This window comes from Acyrthosiphon pisum, chromosome X, assembly GCF_005508785.2.
Source record: "Acyrthosiphon pisum isolate AL4f chromosome X, pea_aphid_22Mar2018_4r6ur, whole genome shotgun sequence".
Taxonomy (NCBI): Eukaryota; Metazoa; Arthropoda; class Insecta; order Hemiptera; family Aphididae; genus Acyrthosiphon; species Acyrthosiphon pisum.
The window spans coordinates 36,570,116-36,595,568 of record NC_042493.1 but is presented as its reverse complement, the minus strand read 5'-3'; the positions used below and the strand labels follow the sequence as shown (position 1 = coordinate 36,595,568).

General features: G+C 37.9%; 1 protein-coding gene across 11 annotated transcripts in view; it reads left to right on the top strand.

Moving 5' to 3' along the window:
• The first annotated feature begins 3,683 nt into the window (after positions 1 to 3,683).
• LOC100165138 (plasma membrane calcium-transporting ATPase 3) overlaps positions 3,684 to 25,453 on the top strand; it is a 63,036-nt gene continuing 41,266 nt past the window's right edge. For 8 of the 11 annotated variants that reach the window (XM_008190143.3, XM_008190140.3, XM_008190144.3 and 5 more), the window contains exon 1: positions 15,210 to 15,365. The gene's annotated coding sequence lies outside the window, so the exon portion shown is untranslated. Of the gene's footprint in view, positions 3,897 to 15,209; positions 15,366 to 16,053; positions 16,468 to 19,653; positions 20,113 to 25,453 lie in introns of those variants that run through there. The other 3 variants (XM_008190142.3, XM_008190141.3, XM_001945123.5) reach the window with 3 other exon arrangements.

Below are 25,453 nucleotides of genomic sequence, written 5' to 3'. Positions count from 1 at the left end.
AAAATACTTTTGAAAAAGTATTAAGATATTAGTATTCGAATAAAAACGTATTAAGATTACTTTTAAAATACTATTATAAAATATATTTTACAAATACTCACAAAGTATTTGAGTACAAAAACAAGTATTTTTTTTTTAATTGTATGCTATATAATTTATGTGTATATAGTGTATATTGTACACCAATAAAGGTACCTAATATCATTGAGTATAGATAGTATATATCTATACTCAATGCTAATATGTTACTATAACTTACCATAGATTTTAACAATTACTATAACGTATTCGAATACTTTACAAGACTGTTAAGTAGGTACATAAATGTTGTAATTTTTATAACAAAAATATTTTTATTTAATATTAGGTAGTTGTATAATTATAATATGTACATTAAGTGTAGTAAAGTGGGTGAGAAAAAATATATAGTATGTTAAATAATAATACAATAAAGTAATGTATCTTAAAGGTATTTTAATGTGGGGTGGGGGGAGGCAGAGCCACCCGCCGGTCTGTTTAATAATTATGTAAAACACCGTCAAGTCAAAAACAGAAATAGCGCCTATGGTTGCAAGTAGTTAACGTTTAGATGAGCACAGAGCTAGAGTACATATATATATATATATACTATATAGTGCAGGATAAACATCTTGTGGAATTTGATGTTGATAATAATGAAATTTCAACTAACGTTAAGCGATTTTATCACATTTAATATAATGTGATATTGATATTATGTCTATCTAATCTTAGGTACCTAATACATTTAACACCTGATTTAGTGGTAAATTGTAATAAATTATCTTTATGGTCTATATTGTATTATATTATATTATTAGTATCAAGTTTTCAGTGCTGGATTGTTTAAAAACAATTTATATTTTAACGTGGTCATGGGGAAGAGCCCCCTCCCCGACTCGTTACAGCACTGGTTAATAACTAATAAGTATTATAAACTAATAAATAGGATATTAAACAAAGATTGTATTTAACACGCTGTTTTCAGAATATAGTTTTTAATTCAATTTAAATTTTCGCTCAACTGAACAACATAATTAAGTATTATAAAATGAGCATTTAAATTTATTATTAAAAAGTTCCCATTTCCCTCGATGTATCGGCATTCTATCACATTACCCGGGCGTTTTAAAATATAAAATGTAGAAAATGTCTAAATGTATATTGCACCAAAATTCCAAGCGTGTTTCGCACATACAAAACGGTCGGATTTTTGAAATTGTTCGTAACATATTATCTGAAATCCGCGTAAACAACAATTATTGTGTATTTTCAGTGAGTCCTACTAAATATCTTGTGACTGAGCTGCAATGTTTTAATGTTTAAAGCCACGCATTATAGGAAAAACAAATTATAAAAACAACTTCAATTAACATTGCCAATTAACTCTGTAGTGTAATCTGTGATAAAATTTTAAACGAAAATTAGGTCAACGATGTTTGTAAGACCGATTTAGTGCAGGGTTAGGGATGCTCATATTAAAACAAATATTGATGCGTCATTATAATTTATAATCCTAAATGATTTGTAAGGTCTAACGAGTCACGAGACAATGTAATTTATACTCAAAATATTTAGTTTTCTATAAAAGTTATTGTAAAATCACATAGCTATATTTTATAGATTAATATTGTGGCAGATTTGGGAATAGGGCAAAGCTCCCCACCTCAATTTTCCGTCAACAAACATTAGGTCTCCTGCAGCAGCCCCCGGCAATGTAAAGATCCGTAATGATTGTGATATATAAATAAATCTGATGATATATAATATGTTAAACCCATTACTTATGTTACTTATATAACAGAGTTTTCCAGGAAAAAGGGAAAATATGAAATAACTATCAATGATGTAAAAAAATGCAGTTACAAAATGTTTTCATTGAAAACAGAAACTGCATTATATAATATATACCATTAAGGGTCAAACGGTTAAAAATCTATAAATATCCGTAAGATGGAGTCCATTCGTCTGAAATAAAACATAGTGTGCATTGGCGTCCATCATTAAAATTCCAATGGGGCGGCATAATTGTATTTTATTATTATTTTATCAAAAATTAAGTTCTTATACATATCATGTAATACCAATTACCAACTATAATATTTAAAATACGGAAAAGCCAGGGGACATGTCCCCCAATGATTCCCATGAATTGGCCCCCAAAATCACCTGACTTAACGGTGTCTCATCTTATAGGGATGTTTCAAAAACATAGTTCGTACACCACGCGTTTTATATATTCAAAGATAAGTATTACAACAATGAATTGTCAGATAGATGATGGAAAAAGTCGTGCACAATGCCTGCAGCGTTCGATTCCAGGAATGTATACGTAATAAGTATGACATTATAATTTCAAGATATGATATTTTTTTATCTTTAGACTCTAAAAAATACTGTAAGTAGATTTTTTTAGTATTAAGTTATTAAGTTTCTAGTTTTCCCGGGACACCCTATATAAGTACGTATTTGGTTTTAAGTGATTAAATTCGATTTCTGTACAGGCTGAGACGGCGCGCGCGCGCGCGCCAACTTATATATATTATTATAACGCCCTTCGTCCGTCGTTAGAGTAGGTACCTAAGCCACGCCGGCGGGGCAAGAGCAGACGTCGGATCGGCCCATTTCGGCGCCGGGGCGGATTTGTGCTTTTCTGCGTGATATAATATGCGTCGTGCGGCGATGGAGGCGGCGCGTGGAGGCGAACGAGTGAGCGGACGAGCGACGAAGCTTTTTGGGCGTCCGCGTTCGACGAGAGCGAGAGCGATATAGAGGCGATTTGCGTGCAGGCTATATAGCGATAGGACAATACGCATGCCGCACGTTATCGTATAAATTATAAATTATCTCGCTCGTTTTTCTGTACAGTTTTCACTTAAGTATTAATAAATAAACGTACCTATGCCTATGCCGAGTTTCTGCAATCACCAAACGGCTAATGATCCCTAAAACAAGAATTTGTGGCCCACGATTGGTCACGATTTGGTTTCCGTTTTATAGCAAACCGCCAAATTGATAAGTTTTTTATGGAATTTGGCGTATTTTAATAACATGACAACACTTATGTATTTCGTGTTTGTGTTTCGCGTTACGCAACGGTATTAAAAAAGCTTATCGTAATGTAAATATATGATAGTATTTAAACTCGTTCTCCCACTCCTACCACACAGTGCCGGCCCTCGGTCTCCGAGAACAGCGTGAAGCCGGTGGTACACTTGTCGTTTATTTATTTATATTTATTTTACCTAACGTGACGTAAGACGGACCGGGACTAAGAAAATACTCTTTTGCTCTATATATTGTGCGTTGTACTATTATTATTATTACATATTTTATTTTAGCGGATCGCGGGTGCATCGTTTCCCCACGACGAAGGCGACGTTTTTTCTGGATTTTTTTTTTTGCTCTCTTCAAACTCAAAAACCCTCGACGCACTTAGCTAGGCGTACGTATATTATACGGTGATCGGTGCGCGCGCGTCCGCAACCGTGTGTGCGTACGTGTGCCGAGTGTGTGTGCCGAGTGTGTGTGTGTGTGTGTGTGTGTGTGTGTGTGTGGTGCGTGCGGTAAACGCGAACGCCGCCGCGCCGCAACCGTAACCAGTAAGACCAGCCGCCCGGGGTCTTCCGTCACCGACACCGCCGACGCCACCCACTATCGATCGGCCACCAAGCCGCCCGGTGACCTAGCGGCAGACTCTTCTCCGTGCGTGTGTACATGCACGAACCCACACGCGCGCGCGGGTGTACCTGCCCCGTATAATATCGTACCCGCAGCGCCGCCGCACGCCTATAGAGTCATCGCCGGGGTGGATATATAACACCGTCTTCAGACTTCAGCCGTCGCCGGCCATCCGACTGCGCCGATAGACGACATAGGTGAGTTTTATTCGATTTATTCGATTTTTTTATTACTATTATTATTATAATCGATCGCCACGGACGCACGCCGTGTACCGCGACCGTTATTACAATATTTATAATTTTTATTTTCATTTCCTATTTCTGTTTATCGGCTTATCGCCATCATAATAATATTATATTATTTATATGCATTTATATTATCACGGCGAACGGGTCATCGCCTCGGTGAGGTACCACGCAAAGGTTGCGTATGGTAGATCGATAAGTATATTATTGTATAGTAGGTACCTATAGCACGTATATTGTTATAGTATTGTATAATATATATATGTTACGGGCGCGACTCATACACACATTACTATATTTAACTATAACTTATTATAAAGATATATATATATATAGATTAGGTTAGGTAACCTTATAATGTTACCTAACCTTACCTAACGTCAACGTATGATAATATCACCGATGTGTATAAATCTACATATTTTACGAGCACCCTATACGTCGCCTTTGCGATACCAAATACGCATTAATATCGAAACAACTGCAGTCGTATAGGTAACGTTGCAGGAGTGCGTACTTCGTATTTTCCCATCGGGAACGCCAAAATATTGTACATCAAATATAATATTATTATATTATTGCCGCAGTGCGTACGCGCACATTATTTTTAGCCATACTCATTTCGATCCATGCCGAATCGGATCCGAGCGTGACCTCGCCCGGGTTTGACGGATTTTTCGAATAAAAAACGTAACAACCGCGAAACGTCCGCCCGCGATTCACATTATTATAATATTATTATGTGTTCACGGTTTTGGCGGGCTGTGGACGAACGCGCGAGAGTTGCTGCCGCAGATGTGCCGATGGGCGGCACATAATATACATAGTACCTACATACGAGACGTGCAAGCAAATAAGTAAACGTGTGCGTGCGTGTCGTCGATGTGGCGATGTGTGTGTGTTTGTGTGTGTGTGTGTGTGTGTGTCTGCGTGTGTGTGTGTGTGTGTGTGCGTGCGTGTACAAGCGGCGGCAGCGGCGACGGCTGAGGTGGCGGCGGTGTTTTTGGCGTCCACGCCAACCCGGGAGGTCGTTATAATATGCAATTTTCGCAATAATACCGTGCGGCGTGTGTACGACCGACCGGCCATTGTCAGAAAGAAAACCCATATTATAATATATCGTCGTTACAACGCGCTCTTGTTTTGCCCATTACACCGCCGCCGCCGTCGTCTGTATAGTCGTAACACGGCGTACCGGAGACTGCAGTACAACTATTTTTAACCGTTTCCAAGGGTCTGGCCGCCGTCGCAGCAATAATATAATGGTCCAGCACCGGCGGCTGTGGCGGCAGCGCCGTCGTCTCTAAATTTAGAGACAGACACATACGCACACACACATTTCGTATGTTGGCCGCTACCGCCGCCGCCCGAACTCCTGTTTTTCTCATTCTTTCTTCCATCTCACCGTCTCCCGTCTCTCTCGCTCTCTAATTCGCGGGCGCGTTTGACCGTTTTCGTGTTGACGGTCGCCGCCACCACCGTTGGCCATCGCAAAACCAACCCTACTATCGCGACGCCGACCAAATCCCGCACCACTGCCACCACAACCTCCATCGCCATCCACTACCTCCACCACCAATACCTCGTGGTCGGCATCAGTCCGGCTGCACTTATTATAACTACTCTGATAATTAAATTACATTTCATTAAACCACCATAACCGCGTATGTCATAATATTATATTATTACATACTATATACAACGCATAATATTATACCGCTGGTACGTTGCCGCCGTCGCCGTGTCGTAGCCGCCACGCGACTAACGACCCCAGGGCACGTGTCGGAGGGGGAACTCGTGGAGAAAGGGAGGTTTTTCGTTTCTTTCGCAAAATACTTGCCAACCGCCGACACCGTCGCCGCCGCCACTCCTTCCGATGGATATGTCTCACAGCGGACGATCGGCAGAGGTGGCGCCGGTGGCGGTGAGTGGCAGAGGGATCGTCGTGGTTACGAAAATAACTTTGTGGCGATTGTTATTTTTATCATTTGGTGGCGGCGACGTGCGTGCACTACGTACGCCGGCGGAGTCGTCACCGCCGATTTTCAGATTCGTACGGTTTTTTTATTATTAATATTATTATTATTATTATTATTTTTACGAATTTCAAACACGCTATATCTATGCAAACGCGACCACCGCCACTGCCGTCACCGACACTCGATTTTCATGAGCAGACGTGCTTACGAGTTACAATATTATATAATAATATATATATATATACGTGCGCCGTTACGGCGCCACGCCAGCTAGGGCTGGGGCGCCTGGGCGAGACGGTTGAAAACGTTAATTTTTATTTTGTTATCTTTCCAAACGCTCGTCACGAGTTTCGTACACGTTTATGAATTTAAAATTCTATTGTATTTGAATACTAAATGTATAATATTATGTTAATCGTGTTATAGAGGCCTGCCCAGTTTTGTATTAAATTAAATTCGAAAATTAATCGAAATCGTCAGCTGTATTTACGAAACCGATAACAAACACCTTGTTTTTATTGAAATATACGACTTGTTCCGTGTCGTAAACAAAAACTTTATAATCTTTCCGTCGATCTATCGAGCCATTATGAAGTGAAGCCATATTAAAGAAAAGCTCATGGATATATATATTATTTCAAATATTTTTTCAAGGTATTTTTTTTCTCTCTGGTAAATCTAACGAAACTTCCGGGTTTCTTATAAAAGAATTATCATAGAATATAAACTTGAAAGTACATGATCGAAAATAAAAAATAAAAAAATATTAAACAAACAATCGCTTTAAAGAATTTACAGATGAACGTAAATCATTCATATTATTAGTATGAATCGACTTTATTTCTCAATAATACTTGTATATTATATTATTATTTTTACACGACTTGTTCGTCGATCACAGCCGGAAATGTTTACGTATATGAAAATTATATGTATATAATATTTATTATTTTATTCTCGAGTGCATCAAGAAACGTATTATTAATCATCCAATTTACCAATGACGTAACCATGTACGAGGTGCGAGTTACCCTGCACAACAAACGGTTATAGGCGCACCTCAATATTACAGTCTAACGTATCACCACTTCACGCATTAATAGACGCAATCTCGGGTTGCTCGACGTCTCATGATTCGTCGTCGTCGTCTATATTATTATCATCGAACCGTATGTCACTCATTATAATATACAAAAGGGTGACGGCGAACTGATACATTTCGACGGGGAGGACACGTTTGGGTGTGTGTTGTTTTTGGATCGGTAAAAATACGACATATATCACCGTGGAGTGTATATTATACGCGTTTGGCTGGCACCGAAATACACGACGAAATGCCCATGGACGATTTGAGTGGACTATTTTTGAACTTTTGATTTTCATGCGTTACGTTTATTACGCGTATTTATTATTGTTAGTTTCCCTATATATCGATTTAACACTAAATACGCTTTTGACTATACTCTGCTTCTATGCCATTACTGCATTCATTTTCGTTTTCGCCGAGTCATCTCTTTTGTACTAAACCTACAACCATTACGACGACGACTGCGTTTTTAATTTTATATATTTCGGTATCGCAGACAATCGTGTGGGACTTCCCTCGAACCGCAACCCCAGTAGTCATTGTTTGAGCAACAACTTGGACGTGCCTATAACATTAAACACACATAGTTAGTCTATACAAAGACCCTACCTATCCGTAGGGCAATGCAAACATAATATATAAGCTTGTAGCCAAACAGATAGTTACGCAATTTTAGTATTTTACACACTAATTTGCCGTGTTTGGTACTTCTTCGTCACGAAATCTTATACTTTGCACGCCAACCCTTCAACTATATACAATATAATATGTATCATGTGCCAGTGTGCCGCTGAGTTTACTATTTCCGTGATCTTTCTCATGGATTATTCATCCCGTATCGATATTATACACTTGCAAGCCATGGCATGGCTATACAACAATATACTGTCTACTTCTAAATATCTCTCCTGCTATTTATTATTCTCAGTGTAATTCTATAAGATAAACATTTTGGGATGGAATCCCAAAATGGAATTCCATTTAAATGGAATTTCATTTCGTTTACAATTAAAATTGTATGTTTGTGTATAAATTAAGTATAATATACAGATGGGACTCACCAAGCACGATTTTCATCCTCTCTCCTTTTTATCCTTAAATAATACAATTACTATAAGATTAAGATAATAATTCATAGAATTGTTTAGAGAATATTTATTACTAAATGCATACATATTTTATATCATTTGAAAATAGTGTCCTGTGGCGAAACAAACTTTATTTCCGATTCAGCGGATCAATGAATTTATTGGTCTTATGATGTGTTTTTTATTTTTTATTCCTTCATCTCTTATGAACAGTAAAAGTCCTTTAATCTTATACTTCGAGGATGTTTTCCGATAGCTATTAATTGATCTAGTAGGTTTTTTAAGGGAAAGGAGTATATAAGTAACATAATAATATCACCTTTTGTTCAAAATATACGACTTTGTTGCAGTAATATTCAAAAAATAATAACCGTAGAGACTTGAAATGATCACCAAATATTTATATTGCCAAATTTTCTAAATGTTTTGTACCTTGTATTGTATTTTGTAATAAACGACATTTTGAAATGTTCAACTTTGTTATTTTTTTATGAAAAAAAGGTTAAAAATGTAATATAAGGTGGTACTTAGTTAATAATAATAATGTGTAGTATAATAAATATGAAGTTTTTGTTATCAATTTGTTCAAGATACCGTCTTAGGTATAGGTATACAGTATACTACTAATATAGAAAAACAATTCATACTAAAAGTAATTAATATAAATTATTTATAAAAGAGTAGGCTTCGATTAGAGGCTGACATATATCTACATATATTCGAACGAGTAGTTTTATTCGAAATTCGAACGAGTAGTCTCAGAATTAATAAACTTTATATTATATGTACTTAAAAGTCTAAGGATACTTATGTAATATTTAATCTAGTATAATTAATACTTTTTATGCTCAGATCATTTTTACATTCTATTAAAAAAATGTAATACAATAATATTACTATAATTATTTTAAAACCATCACATCCCTATTTCTTTAAACCAATAGGTATTACCATGTACTGTTATCTTTAGTACCTACACAAACCTATTCAATTCAGAAAGGCTGATTCATATAAGTATCATCATAAAAATTTAACAATTTAAGATAATAAAAGTATTTTAAAAAAAATGATGTTCGTACTTTGAAAGGTATAGCAAATTTAAGGTACCTAAGCCTATTTTTCTGTGAGTGTGAGGGTTACTTGAAAAATATTTCAAATCAGATAAAAAAAAAGTCTATTTAAAAAGTTCAAAGTTCCAACGTTGCGTTTTAAGCGTTCGTATTTAATGTGCTTCAGTATTCAGTATAGGTACCTAATAATATAAAATGTTAAAATTTTTGTGGATAAGGAAAGTGGAAGAAGGCTGTTCATACATGAAATGATAAGATTTTGCAAACTGTGTTTGAACACTTGAGCTGAGGCGTATGCAGTAACTAACACAAAACAGATACCTATACAATGCATAATACAGCCTCGTGCAGTATATAGTTGTCAAATAAAATCGCTGCGCACAGACGATGTAATGTAAATAATATATATTATACAACAATATATTATTATGCGTCCCATATCACACTACATGCACGTAAACACATCCCTCTATAAAAAGTTATTATTATGTAAGCAGTCAGGCTTCTGGTTTTTTTTTTACTTTATCTCGACGCTATAATCTTTAATATTATGTATATTGTGTGTGTCTCTCGACATGCCCTGGTCCAGCGTCCATCGAGTATCGCAGTCCTAAAACAATAATAATAATAGCAAGTTTTGTGGCTTTTCGCACACCACGTCTATACGAAAATCTTGATTTACTCAAATATAATACGACAATAACGCGAATAAAAATAAAAACAATGACGGGCGCGTGAGAATTCGCAATAAACTAGTGTCTGCCGACAATATAATGTAATAATAATAACGAAAGTAGCTTAAAATGTACTTTTTGGTAGGTACACCTGCCATGTAAAAATATCTCGACTTTTTCCACTTACCCCTTTTGACCTATCAGCGACGCCGATTTTTAAAACAATAGCCGACGGGCATTTTATTTTAAGCTGTCAAAGCGGGGGATCGAGTGGCCGCGCCCGTATTATAATATTTATTTTATGTACGTAAGTTCTACGAAAACTCGTTAGTGTTTTTAACAAGAGGAAAATTACCGGGTGAAAATCATTTCATTATGATGATAAGCTTATAAAAACTTTATAGGTATTGTAGACTATAAAGCCATATAATACTGGTACAATCAATGGTAGGTATTACGTGTAAATGTGCTGTTATGCCATCCAGTTTTCACGAATATCACAATAGTTCACAGTTCACAGAGAACTTTTGTGTTTAGTATTTCTAACTATAAATGTGTACACGAAGCTTAGTAAACAATCATATTATTGTATATCATATTTTAACTTATAATTATATAGAGTTATTTTAGTAAAAACGTTTTGTGACAAATATTGTTCAACTTAGAAGTTATTATAAATATATTTGTTATAGTACAGTGTACGCATTCATAATAATATTAGGTATACTATATTATACTATACTTTACATTAATATTCTAATATATACACAATTAGTATTACAATAATAGTAGACAAAGCTGAAAATTCAAAAAAAATTTGAATCATATATCAAAGTATATTCAAATATGGGTTTTCAATGGAAATTCATCACAAAACTGAATTATGGATAAGTTATCAAATACAATAATATATGCATAATCGCATGGGTGTATTTATATTTTACATAAACATTGGCATATCCTTTTTAACGCTCTGCGTTTTATACTTGTTATTTTTATGGTTTTCAATTAATTATTTACTCCTGTATTAAAAAAAAAAATATATTTTCAAAAGGATTTATGCTTTGGTATATTATTTTATATTACCATAATGATGATTACATGTGATATTAAATTACTCGTATACATGGTATCTAATATCTGTATAGGTGTCACTGTGCGAGTAATACACTGCAAGCAATATATACATGAAACCACTTGACATGACGTGTCAGTCGTACACACCTATATAAGTATTAAAGTATATAATATTATAATACGTCGTGCAGCTAACCCCCTCGCACGACCACCCCATCGCGAACCGTTGTTGAGCCACTGCCGCGGGCCGCTCCTCCCGCGTTGCAGTGCTGCCTCTGCACGTTCCTGCCTTGGTCCCCACGGACGGCGCAGCGATACGGCGGCAGCAGCTGTATGCGGCGGGCTGAGCGGTTTCAGACTTCTAGAAAAATTGGCCGGGATAGCGAATCCTGCAACTAGCTCCTCCACCCCACCACACCGCCACCGACGCCATTCCCGCCCAACACCCACTTTTTATACCCGGGGATAGTATATATAATAAGTATTATTTAGTATTATACATTATACGCGTTTATAGAGCGTCAGACGAAAAGTCATAAACAATTTAATGCAAAAAAATACGACATTATTTATATCTTTCAGCTATAGTATTATAATATATCGTAATAAACTGCTGCGGCAGTCGTGTAACAATGCGTATTATACGTCATGTTTGTGGGCAGTGGATATTATGTATGTACTACAGTCGATAAACAAACAAAATATACGAATATATTATGACGTATACGTGTGTGTGGTGGTTATTATCCGGGATAGATCGTCGTAATATGGTATAATATAAGTATACAATATTATTATATTATACTGATTTGTGAAACTCGGAATACTATGCATTTTGTCAAAAATACCAATTTGAAATCTGTGGTTAACCCATTTTGGATGTTTGGTCGTCATAATATAAGTTGTATTTATATGTTATTAAATTGTATACAATAAATATTTTACTGGTTGATTAAAAACACTGCTGCAGTAAACTAAACATACATTTAGTTTGTATTCGCTTTGTGTAATGAATTCTATTATTATTATACTGTTGTATACCGATTACCGAGTATCACGAATTCAACTCGAAACCACGGCGTTAGGTATTGATTATTTAAATTTTGTCCAAATCCGACAACCGTATACATATACGTATAATTTTTATAATGACGATTCGAACGAATATTATATGTCGGGCGACGGTGTTGTATCATTTATCCGCTAAGCGATGGTCGCCATAACTCAGCCTGAGCAATATATAGTGACGGACTTCTACTTTTCAGATTACTCTGAAGTGCTGATACGAATACAAAAATATTCGGATTGTATACCAAAGCAATCGACAATAATATTTCAAATCGGTATTTCAGCACGCGTTTTGCATACCTACGTCATATTTTATTTAAATTAGAAAATAATATTCAGTCGCAGTTCATCGTATTTATCTGTATTGTGTACGATATTCGCTTTAATCCATTGGCTTTACCTCTATAAAATGTATATTATTCGTCCCCGTAAATAAATTGTTCGTTTGTGTAGGTTATGTACATTGTTATATTGAATATTCTGTATTATGTATACATACACGAGCATCTGTCACCGCCCACCTCGTGCCCGTAAAAATTGATTTCAAAAACGTAATACAACCTTTCTGTCCTTTCTACTACACAATATATTATAGTGGTATGTTATGCGAAATTCGTTGATCGAAGACGAACCGCACCCGCGGCCAATCTTTGTCGTCGCCTCCTCGTGGGGTTGGTAGCAGCGTTCGATCGTAGCCCAGCCGTGCGCTTTTCGCCAGTCCCGCCATCATATTAATACGATATTCAAACATTATAATTAATAATATACATGACAACGGTGAGACCGCGACGTTAGCCGCGGTTGACTGCCATGGCGAATGAGCGATGACGTACGCAGCTCGATGATACGAATATCATTACACGATCTATAACACTTTAAATTGCATAATTTACGACGAAACAATTATCATTTTCATTATGACTGCAGCTGCGTCGACGGCGGCAGGGTTGGTGCCAGTGGCTTTAAAGGGGGGGGGGGGGAAGGACCTGGCTTGTTAGCGTAAAGCTAATATGTTAATAAGCTAGACCATTTTTTAATAGTTGTGAAATTGATGTGTAAGATTTATAAGACTTTATTAGTAACAACATTTCAAATTTTACAAAATGTATGGATATTATGAAAATTGTTTAGGTAGTTTCTTTTAAAAATAACAGAGAAGATGCAAAATTTACGAATAGTTTTAGCAAATACCTATGTCAAATATTGATGTTAAAATTCCAAGGAATATGACGTAAACGATAATCTGAGGAAAATTTTAAATTACAAAACATTCCACAATTTTGAACAAATTTATAACGTCAAGTTAAAGAAAGTTTTTTGGACATGTTATACTATTAAAAATACAACAATTCATACCTAACTACTTAAACGCTCAATCTGGAAAGGATATTTTGTACTAATAGCATTGAGTACCTATATATTGTCCAATACTCAATGCTAATAGTTATACGTATACCTACCTATTACTTTGATACTAATAATTACGTACACTTATTAATATTGAATAATATATACGATACCTTTCAAGAATATTTTGATTACATATTTATAAAAAAAAATTGATTACGTGTAATGACTAGTTGAAAAATGCATGTTTTGGGCACTTCCTAGAACCTAACCCAGAAGCAGGGGGTGGCAAAATAAGACAAAATCTTAGATCCGCCAACTCTTTGGTGGTGCTGCTGCATCAGATGAGAACGACGAGCAGATGACGACTTTTGCTCATCAGAGCGGTGGACGAAAAAGGGGGAAACAGCGGAGAACGGAAACGATTGCTATGGTGTCGCAGTAGATATGGGGGTGGGGGGGGAACGCCTTCGTCGAAAATGACTCATTTTTCCATTGTGTGTGCAGCAATAACTTGCCACATATACATATACAGTATACATTATAATTTACGATGTACACTGCGCACCCAAACTTACTATAGTCACGAGCGCAATACGATCATTATTATTTGATTCACCGTTGCCGCTATCGTTGCGGTCACGCGGGAGACCAATATTATTATAATAATATAATGACGTGAGCGTTGAGGGACGGGAAAAAAATCGTCGCCGTCGTCGTCGTCTTGTTCGTGTCCGGTCCGGTCACCGATTTATACGTCTGTACATATTATACGCACATAGAATAATATTATTGTCGTCACGGACGTCTCTGTTAACTACGACGGCGTGGAGCACTGCGCTGGGGCGCGTGTTAACTGCTGTCTTGCAGTGCGGTTATATTATAATACAATGGTTCGTATTATAATCTACCTATAATAATCGTGTAAATGTTACATTATACGACAATAACATATTGGTATATAAAAGCGGGCGGACGCCGGTGTATAAAATAGTGTGAGCGGCGGAATTAGCCGTCGTCGCGGTCGTGGCCGTCGTCCGCCTTATTTTGTGACCCCCATCAATTGATGTCCCGAATGACCCGAAAACAAATTACCGTCGTCGTGCAGTCTATTTGATGGCGAGCGGCTCATGTACGCGTATAATATTATTATCATCATCATAATAATAATATCATACGATAAATTCTAATCGAGTCATCGGTTGCGGCGGCCGCGACGGTTCGCGGTGTCTGCGGCGGTGGTTCAAATCCAATCATATTGTTAATATCAATTAGTTAGCGAGCTGCAGCATGTTATGGAGCTACTGTATATTGTAATTATTATTACTATTATACGATCTCGGGCGCGCGGGAAGAGGGATAAATAATTAAATCAGCGAAGGGCCAAACGGGTCAATGGGGCGCGTCGGCCGTTCGTCATCGAGCAAGTGCCGGACCGGCCAAACTGGCGTGGATAATCGCCCGCCCAACCCGCCACATCACACTTCCCCTGAATATAATATTCTCTACGACCCTGGTTTAGCCGCCGTCGTGGTCGTCGCCGCCGCCGAATTATATTATGCATAGCGCCACTTTGACTAACGAGAGGGTTGAGCGAGCGCGGGCCTGTGTGAGTGCGAACTAGCGTATCGTACTGCATAATATTGTTGTTCCCGCGGAAAAGCGGCAAGCAGCGGAAAGCGGCTCTTCCGCTAGCGCGCGAACCCACTCGCCTGCCGCCAAAACTTCGGCGGGTCTGCGAGCGGGCTTACAGATGGGCTGGTGGATGGGCGAGCGGTGGCAGCGGTGGTTGACCGACGACGACGGGGCGCGACAATGTACGCGGCGTATGGCAGCAGCGCTGCGAGCGGTGCGCGGCGGCGGCGTACGTTGCGAGCGTACTACGGCGGCGACGACTACGACGAATATAACGATCGTCGCCGCGGCCGCAACCGCCGTTGTCGTAGTCGTCCGATCGGTGCCTTTTCGTTCGCGCCACCGCCGCCGTCGTGTTCTCCGGGCCGCCACGAGACCACCGCCTGCAGTCGCGTAAGTATAAAAACCTACACAAATTTTTTTTTTTACACGTTATTATAATATTATGTATTATATCGACTCAAAATGACGTCGTTGTAATCTTAATAATAAAATGTAATAATGATTTATTTATGATTATATTTAAAATTTTTTTTTTTTCTATTCTGTGATATAATGTATTATTATATAAATGCGCGGGGACCGCGATGTCGAGTACAAAATGATAGAAATATAATTACGATACATCGGTTTATTTGATCTGATTTTTTTTACATGATAATATACGATAATTATACATCGGAATAATGATTAACGTTTTAAAAAAATAAAAATTCGATACAATATAATAATTATTATAAATCATTATCCAATATAAATACTTAAATATTATTATGCGTGTGTTGTGTACAATAGTGCTATTATTATTATTATTATTATTATTGTCATGCGTGACGGGAGTCGTGACGATCGTCGGGCCCGCGATAAGCCGCCCGCAGTGGTGGTCGTCAGCAGTGGCATAATATTATCAGCGTGCCATTATATAGGTGTATTATTATTATATTATATGAAGCGAATTTAGCAGCGGGGAGAGCGAGTGAGCGATCGAGCTAGCGTGCGTGGGAGAGGGGGGGATAGCGCGCGACTGGCCACTGAAGCCGCGGGTACGTGATTATTGGAAATTGAAAGTTCCCCCAGTGCCCTAGTGCTACAACGCGGTCGTCGCACGTGCGCCCGTCGTAGTCGGCGTACCTAATCGTCACTATAGTCGTATTACACTCTTAATTCTCTACTTTTTCCTCTCAATTATTTTCCGCGTTCATGTCAATACTCTTGCGAATTTCAGAATAACATTATAAAGTGCATCGTAATATTTAAATCGTTTTGTAGTTTTGTACCTATATTGCCACCGCCGAGCCATCGAAATTATTATGTAAAAACGCCGCGACCCCGAGCTACCCGCATCACCAGCACCGACCGCACCTCAACCATTTGAGGCGAGCGTATTCCGCTGCTGGGTGTACGTATCAAACCGATGCCGTTGCATTAGATCACACCATCGACATTGCCCTATAACACTTGGCGTCTGTTACCAGGACGAGGAGAACAAGCAACGGTACTTAGATTGTAGCCAAACTATTATAATATTATTTTAGGTAGGTATAAATAGGACACATATTTAACACCATAACGACATAACACTATATAACGACACTTCGTAGGTACCAGCTCCTTCTAACGATATTTTTTCCGGGCACACTTTAATACCCAACGATATTTTTTTCTCGATTTTTTTTGATATATTATAATATAGTTAACACGTCATACACATATTATTATACTTAGTCAACGTAGTTTTATTGGTATCGTTTTTAACGTTTTTTTTTTACCATGTATAATAAAATATTAATACGATAACATTGTATAAAATAATATAACGTCTGCTCTTTGTTCGAATACATATTATTTTGTTTTCAAAAAGCGCTTTGGCCGAGCAAAGGGTTTGGTTTTTTTTTTATTTAACATTATTTTTATTTATTTTTTACTACCTATTTATATATAATAATAATATCATGATTATTTTTAATTAAATGTAACATTTATTATTATTTTTTTTTTTTACGTTCTCTTTGATGTTTTATTAAGATTGTTTTTCCCTCGTCACACCGTATATAAAGGCATAAAGCCGGTACCTAATTAATACTCTGCGTATAATAATAATACTAATAATTTATTGTTATATTTTAAAATGTATTATAGATTTATTATAGTCGTTGTATACTCGTATATATCGTACCGAAATGTATGCTTAAGTACCCACAATATGTTTTCGAAAGCAATTATTTTATTTTTAAAAAACTTTAGCACAACAAAAGCTAACAATCCGCAAGATAATTAGGAGGTGTGCGCATTATTGTGTTAAGACATTTTACACGTTAATCGACCATTATAATACACGCGTAGGTATCTAGTTAGGTGCCCATATAGAGAACACTCGCGCAAATTACCACAATATTTAAATATTGTAATATAATATATTGTATTACTGGCGTAATAATAATAATAATAACAATAATAGTTATTGTAATACATTATCGTGTGTGAGCATTGCACCTAATGCAATATATTGTCTGCGTGTATTATATATATATATATTATTACGTGAGAGAATTTTTCGACTCTGACGGAAGCAATATAATACAATATTATTGTTATATTATTGTCGCGTACGGAGAGCATATAAGACTATTTTGTGTGCCGCCTACGGGCGGGCAAATGACAAATAATACTCGTGTATATACGGTCAGGCGTGACGAAATCATTCGGGATGAGTCGACGAGAAATTGAACCGATTAGGTGAGCTTTGAGATAGTCAACTGCTGCTTACTGCACCGTGTAAAACCGGTGGTGCGCGTGATCGGCTAATACAATAATATCGATATAATACCATAACTGTCCATGACTTATTTAATGTATTAGTATTAACGTCGTGTGGATTACCCCTCAGCCCGCCGGTCTGGAATTTCCAATTTCCATCGAAAAACGACGACTAATATATAGACAATAGACAATATTATTGTGACAATTACCTATTAATGTTAAATGTTTATTAATTGTATTATCTGGCATAGGCAGAAATCCATAAAAATGTCGGGAGTCTAACATTAATTTGAGCGTGGGGGGGGGCTTAGATCCTACAAAACTAACAAATGCGAGGGCTTGACGGACTTTTGGGGGGCTATGCCCCCCCAAGTCTCTCCTGATTTCCGTTAGTATAATTATCATCATTATTATCTTTATGCCGCCGCGCGTATTGTGTAATAATAATACAGTCAAAAAGTATAGAACGACGCGCAAATCTGAAACGATCGACGACGGTTGCGACTCGCCTGAACAACGTCCACTTTGCCACTAGCCGTATTTACACGTCGATAAACGTCACGGGCAGCCAGCGTGACGGTGCCGTTCGCACTTCTGAGTGACAGTCAAGAGGCGACGATATTATTATTATTATTTCTATTATTAATTAATTATTGCAAAAATCAGGATCACCCAGCTACGCATGTATCGTAATAATTGCTGCGATGCGCTACGACCCGGCAAGGCGCTATAATATATCTTTTACACTTCGCGTCCAAACGAATTACCATCTGCCAAACCGAAATCCGTGCCGGACGGTTTTAAGTTTTAACGGTGGCGGAACGATGGAAGGTAATAATAGTAATAGTAATGTTTGTGCTTCGTGTTATTTATTGCATTGTACACATATTATGAACTCGTATCTCGTATTGTGACGGAGGGCTTCGATGACCCATTTATACGTACGCTATATTAATATTGTTAGGTACAGCAATGACGAAAACAAAATCGCTCTATTATTCGTTTACACATAATAAAATATACACACGTGCGCCGGGAGCCTGCTGTTTTGTTATTATTATTAAAACTAATGTTTTTGTGCTCCTCTACTTCGGACTCGTGTTGTACTATTACGACTATTTCTACTACTACTACTACTACTACTACGACTATTACTACTACTACCACTACTACTACTACTAATACTACTACTACTACTACTACTACTAGTCCTCTATGAACACTTTTAAAATGTACAACACACTAGGTCTGCAGTTGCCGCATGCATCTAGGTTGGCAGTACTGGTTCTACGGTGCCAGCGCGGCCCGGCTGCAATGATTTGCCGCGGTGGCAGATATGAATGGACTGGCGGGTGGGTGGAGAGTGGGAACGTCGTCGTCGTCGCTGCCGCCGCCGGTTAAACAGGCCCGCGCGCTCACACACACGGGCACACGCACAGTCGTAGCACACGGGCGGTGGAGAGATGTGATAGGCCAGCCGGTGAGTGGGTGAACAGAACGATATGCGGTAGGGCGCGGCCGTCGAGGTGGCCGGGCGGGCGGTCGTGCGAGCTGTACAACGAGCCGTCCGGCGGACCGGCCAGCGAGCGACGGGCAGCGGCCAATAGTTATTATACTCGTTGGGAAGGTATAATATTAATAATATAGAAAATAATGCAATAATAATATTGAAATCACCGCTCGGCCACGGACGATCCCATCAAATTATAATTAAAACGAGAAATAAAAAACGAAAACTTTATTTTACGACGATGATAATACTATTATTATCGTATCGTCATCATTATTGCCGGAACGTTTGGTTTGCCGTTTTCCGACCATCGTCGTACGCGCTCGTAAGCCGTCGTAACGTACGCAACGCACGCATTCCGCGCACGCCGGGAACGGACGGACGTCGGCGAACACGGCGGCGGCAGTAGGAGTTGGACGTGGAGAGGAGGACTACACCCGCCGCCGCCGTCGCTGCCGCCGCGATCCCGCATTTGTTTTTTTTTTTTTGCGTTTTCGCTCATTAACCGCTTACCGCACGATAGTCGTTGCGCGTGTGTACGATTTTTTTTCGTCAGCTTGCACGCGCGTGCGTGAGTGTGTGTAGTTTTCTGTCCGCGCACGACGACGACGTAACGCAAACCAGAAATTCGCGCGACGGCGTTCAGACGTGTCGCGATTACAGCGACGGTGAACCGGCGTTTGCGTGGCAACGACGATTTTCGTGTACCGACCGTAGAACCATTATATTTCATATTAGTCTAGTGTAGAGTCATTCGAGTCGGCCCGCGGCCGTTGCAGACTTCAGTAATAATATTACAACGCTTTCATTATAAGACGCACGCGACCACACGCAGCACGTACCCGACACGACCGCGACGCCGACCCAAAGGTGAGACCAAACAAATCCGACGCGCCGTAGGCGTTTGTTAATAGTAAAATATTGTTTTTTTTGTCCCTTATTCCCGCGGCCGTCTTCTTCCCACCCATCCTCAAAGGCCCAAAGGATTTTCTGGCATTACAGATATGACGCGATTAACGCGAATTCCCCCGTCGGCGAGACATGTACACACAAAATATAATACGACATTATGGACGGGTATCACGGTAACGGGCAATAATGGTAACGACTAGTCGACAACGATGTATATAGGTACGACACGCGACGATGACCCGATCGCGGTTTATTTCGACGTTTTTTTTATTATTATTATCGTTATTTTTTTTCGTTTTCGTTCCGTTCCGATGGCGAAAGAGAGCGCGGAAAAATCGTTACACGCCAAGCGTTTAAAATAAAACACGATACCGTGTACCGAAACGCGCGCGCGCCGGGCTTTGTGATATTATTTTTATCGCACGCACAATTTTCGTCCGTTACTATAAGGAACGTGTGGTGTTGGGATGGCCTTATCGCTAGCGCGAATCACCGCCAGTTTATTGTATTTCTTTCCCTTCGTCTACTGCGACAGTTAAGTTCGGGACATTCTATTTGCACGTTATCGGGTTATCGTTTACGACGATCTTTATTTTTAGTCGTATCGACGAAATAGATCGATTTATTGGGCGACCGGCGAAATTTCACAAAAAAAACCTGTTATCAAATTATTAATCGCAAACCAACCGAATCGTTGTTAAATCGTTAATCGATCTCTCCTATAAACTATCGTAGGTCGACGTTGGGTATTGTTACTCGGCTAGCTTTTAAGCTAATATTATTGTTATCACATTTTTGACATCGACTTTGCTGACCGTGACTAAACCGGCCTACCGCCGCCACTTTTGGCCGCACACGACTTGAAGCGTTCGTATTTTTTTATCTGATATAACTGTTGTCACGTCGTACCGAAACCGAAACCGACGGTATAATGCCCACGTCGAACCTGTATGATAATATTATTTAATTATAATTTACCTGTATAACGTTTACGTTCGGCCACGATAATTAGTGATCGTGGCGGGGTCAGACACACGCTCGTCCGCCGCACGTTCACGACGACCAATGATGTTATTGTAACCGAACACATTGGACCGTGTACACTATACCGAGTACATCAGTCGTGGTAACGACCATTGGAATTATATTGTAATAACTATAAAATAAATAAAAAAGTACGCTACACATATTGTGCAGCGGTGCGCGTACGTCATTTTATTTTTTATGTGATATCATAGCATTGTATTCGTTCCGCGCACCGCAACGGTCCGGTCAGCCGGTGCTAGCTCTCGTTTACGATGAAAACGCGCGTTTATTACTAATGAATATTATCATATCCGGTGACGGCTAGGTAGCGGACATTTTATCGGAATCAATATAAATACGACGTGAAACAAAACAAACCGTGGTGACACTAGGTACGTTTTGCTTTTACGTCCACACGATATGCTCGACGATTCGAATCCGAGAGGTTTCCGTAGATACCTAAGTATATTCATGGACAGGACATGTATAAATTGTATTAAATACGTGTGATTGAAGTGCATATTAGTTACCTAAGGGGCTACATGCAATCAAGGTTGTGGTATCCTCACCACTGATAATAATATTAAATTATGTTAATGTGGAATAATAATTTTAAAATGCAAAAAGTAAAATAGTATTACAGTAATAATTACTATCATAACAAGAAAATAAATAATATGGAAATTTATTGAATTTGAACTTGTGGCAGGTAAAGAATTAATAAATGTTTTTCCTTTATCCGTATTTACGACCGCATATAACCGTTATGTGGTAACTATAATAGTAACATCTTCGATCACACTAGTATACCGTGTGTTTTAAGTATAGAGATGTCCTATTCATGTTTACATTCTTATTATCTATGGTGATTTTATGTTCTATTAAGGTGGGTTTCCACTACATACATGTACGTGCATATATTGACCGGATCCGTTCGCTATGAACGGTCTCACAAACGTTTCCCATCGGCTAAGATGGGTTAGATCGATTAGGATTGGTAACATATTAGTTACTTCATATTATATTCTTATGTTATCAATATATAGAGCCGTGTACACGAAGAAGTTGAACTAGATCAAACTTCATGGTATCATGGTTGAACCCGTGGTAAGAACGTATAAACACACTGGTATACCAGAAACCTACCATGTATACCAACCAATCACAGACAAGTATTTTTATGCACGTACACGTATGTAGTGGAAACGCACACTCACCTGCCTGAAATTGTCTTAAACGTACCGGCGGAAATCGCTCTGTATTTTTTACTTTTGTATGCATAAGGTTATAAATTATTATCGTTTATTATGATAGCCGGCACGCGCAAGACCACGACGTTTTGTTTTCGATTTGTCCGATACAACTTGCCTGTAAAAAATACCGCTGACTATCTCAATTTTTTTTTCTTCACTCTGAAGTGTTTATAAGTTATAATTTGAGGTAGGTATATAACTATAAAAATACAAAATCCAATTAATTTTTATCCCACTCGAGCTGTATCGAGGCTCGACCGTATTATGATTACAAAATATGTTGTACCGCATCATAAAATGTAAAATCCACCTTCTCCTATAAGGGAGTCAAAAGTTGGTGGTTCACCGTGCCAGGGTATAATGTTATCTTACAAAATATTTCTTTATAATATTAAATTGTTATAATATCAAATCTTTACATAATAATTAAAATCTATAATAGGTACTAAACATAATATTTTTTGGGTTACTCGATTTCAGAAAAAAAATAAACCCTAAATTGTTGTGTTCGCGTTTTTTAATACCTAATCGAAGATGGCCAATTTGCAGAGTAATTTACACAGTAGTAATGTTTTAAGAGCGATGTTATTACAATTTTTCTTTAAGAAATGAAATAGGTAGCCAAAATATGTTGGTACGGTTCAAGTTTTTGCGGGAAGTGAGTAGAGGAGTCGTGGTCTTAGTGGGCGACCATGTGTCTGCGAGGATCTTCGTGGAGAAACACCATGTGTAGTCAGTGATAGTCACACCTTCGGAATGTCTTCTACCGGGTACATGATTACACTATATTATATAAGTACCTACCTATAAACTGGCTAAACCGCCATGCCCAACAGCCGTTATATCCAATAACGCGATTTGGGTATCGTCGATTTGTCGTGTAAAATAGCTAGTCGTTAATCAACAATCCGTTTTCGGATCGGTTTAATAATCGTGAACCGCAATAATTAGATTATCACCGTTGTCGATTAATGTCAACACTGTTGATTGAGGCTTTAGATGGAATGTTATGACGATGACATTTTTCGCGTTCGATAAAATCATTCGAATCCTTCGGGCATAAATCCTAGGGTAAGAAAACCCGTTTAACCTAATACCGTTGAAGATGAGAAAAAGAAATACACGATTCGGCCGTATTATTATATTTTATTTTTATTATTTTCAATATAGTATCATAGTGTTTGTAAAACCCTATTAACGGTTGCTGAGTACCAAAATTAACTGGACGGGTATACCGATGACAATAGTTCGATTTCGCGTATATTATGCACGAGCCTATGTCCTATAATAGGAAAAGTTAATGTGCTGATATACGAAGCGACTCGTCGAAAAAAAATATAACAACCGCGGTCGATGATATAATGATAATATGATAGCCGATATTTCGTAAACGGCGTATGTACGTATACACGACGAAGCCCTCGACAGTGGCAGTTTTATAGATCTTTTCGTTTTGAAGGCTATACAGTCGGATTACGTCCTCGTCCGCGCCCCACCGAACCCCATTTGTCATGTGTGACGTGTGTATTATTGTGTTCTATTTCGCGCACATCACAAAAATAAAATTATATTATTTTATTATCGCGAGCAATAGGTTGGGACCGCGCCTATCATCGTCATCATCCATCGTAATGATCGCCGTACACACCTAAATAAATGTATAATAATAAAATATAATATTATGATCTCATCTTAGCGATTGCGGGTAAATTATGTTTATATCCACACTGATGCATTTAGGTCTTTATAATATGATTTATAAATATATGCCGCGGTTGGCGACGACTTACGACCGTGACCTGCCTTGGCCCTTGACGTATGTATTTTACACACGTTCGACGCTGCATTGCTGCGAATCGGTCATAATATGTATAAGACCTACATATTATAGTACTGACTACCGACTTATAAGTTATATTGTAAGTATTGCGCCGGCGCGGCCATAAATCATGACCGTTCGTTAAAACCCTAACAATTTTCCCCTCTGAACCTTGGAGTGTTAAGCGCTCGTGACGGATTCGGTGTGACGTGATTAATTGTATTATTCATAATAAATATTTCGGTTCGTCCATTTCGAAATGACTCGAAAGATGGCTAAGGGATAGGTAATAATATAATGCACTGCAGTGGCTGAATTGATGAAGAAGTCACGACTACAGTATAGTAATATTATTTAGTTCTTGGCATATTATATATTTTATAATGTAACGTCCAAGGTCATTAAATCGTACGGAACCTCGTACGGAACGCTCATTTTTAGAACTTTTCCGCGTATTTTTTTTCAAATCGACGATTGTGTAAGGGAATTTCAGGTTAGTTGGTATATCTGAGATAATATATAGGTACTTCTGTAACTTGGTTCATATTCGTATAATCGTATTTTTTCCTTTTTTGTTTAATATAGGATACATTTAAATCTTAAATTATAAAATTGTATTTATCTTTAATGACCTTCTGCTGTATGTCGACGTAAAACTTAAATGAATAAGAGATGTAAATGCTGTATAATTTATAAAGTACCATTATACTACCATGTACTATATGTACACACTACATAGATAAGATATTCGTCTCCTCTGATAACAATTTTACTAAACAACCAGAAAATATGAATTTTTTTAATGTAGACATGTAGTACTTACCTATATTAAGAAATTAGTAACAGTACCTATTTTAGATTGACCCATACTAGAACTAGATTTCGTTCGACATTAAAATAACGCTCCCCAAGATTAAATATGATCTATAGACTATAATACAATGTTAACGCAGTATGAGAAAATACCTATACTAAGGTTATAGACTACAGAAAACGTTCTTAGTTCACATTTTAATATTGGCTTCAACTTTCAAGGACTTCTTGCCTAAATGATTTCTCGGCCCGACGATAAGTAAACCTAATTTATAACTAATAACATGACAGAAATAACATTTTAAACAGTTATTTAAAGTTAGAAAAATCATATATCATATTTAAACTTGCCTTTGCTCTTCCGCTCCATATAAAACTTTTCAGACAT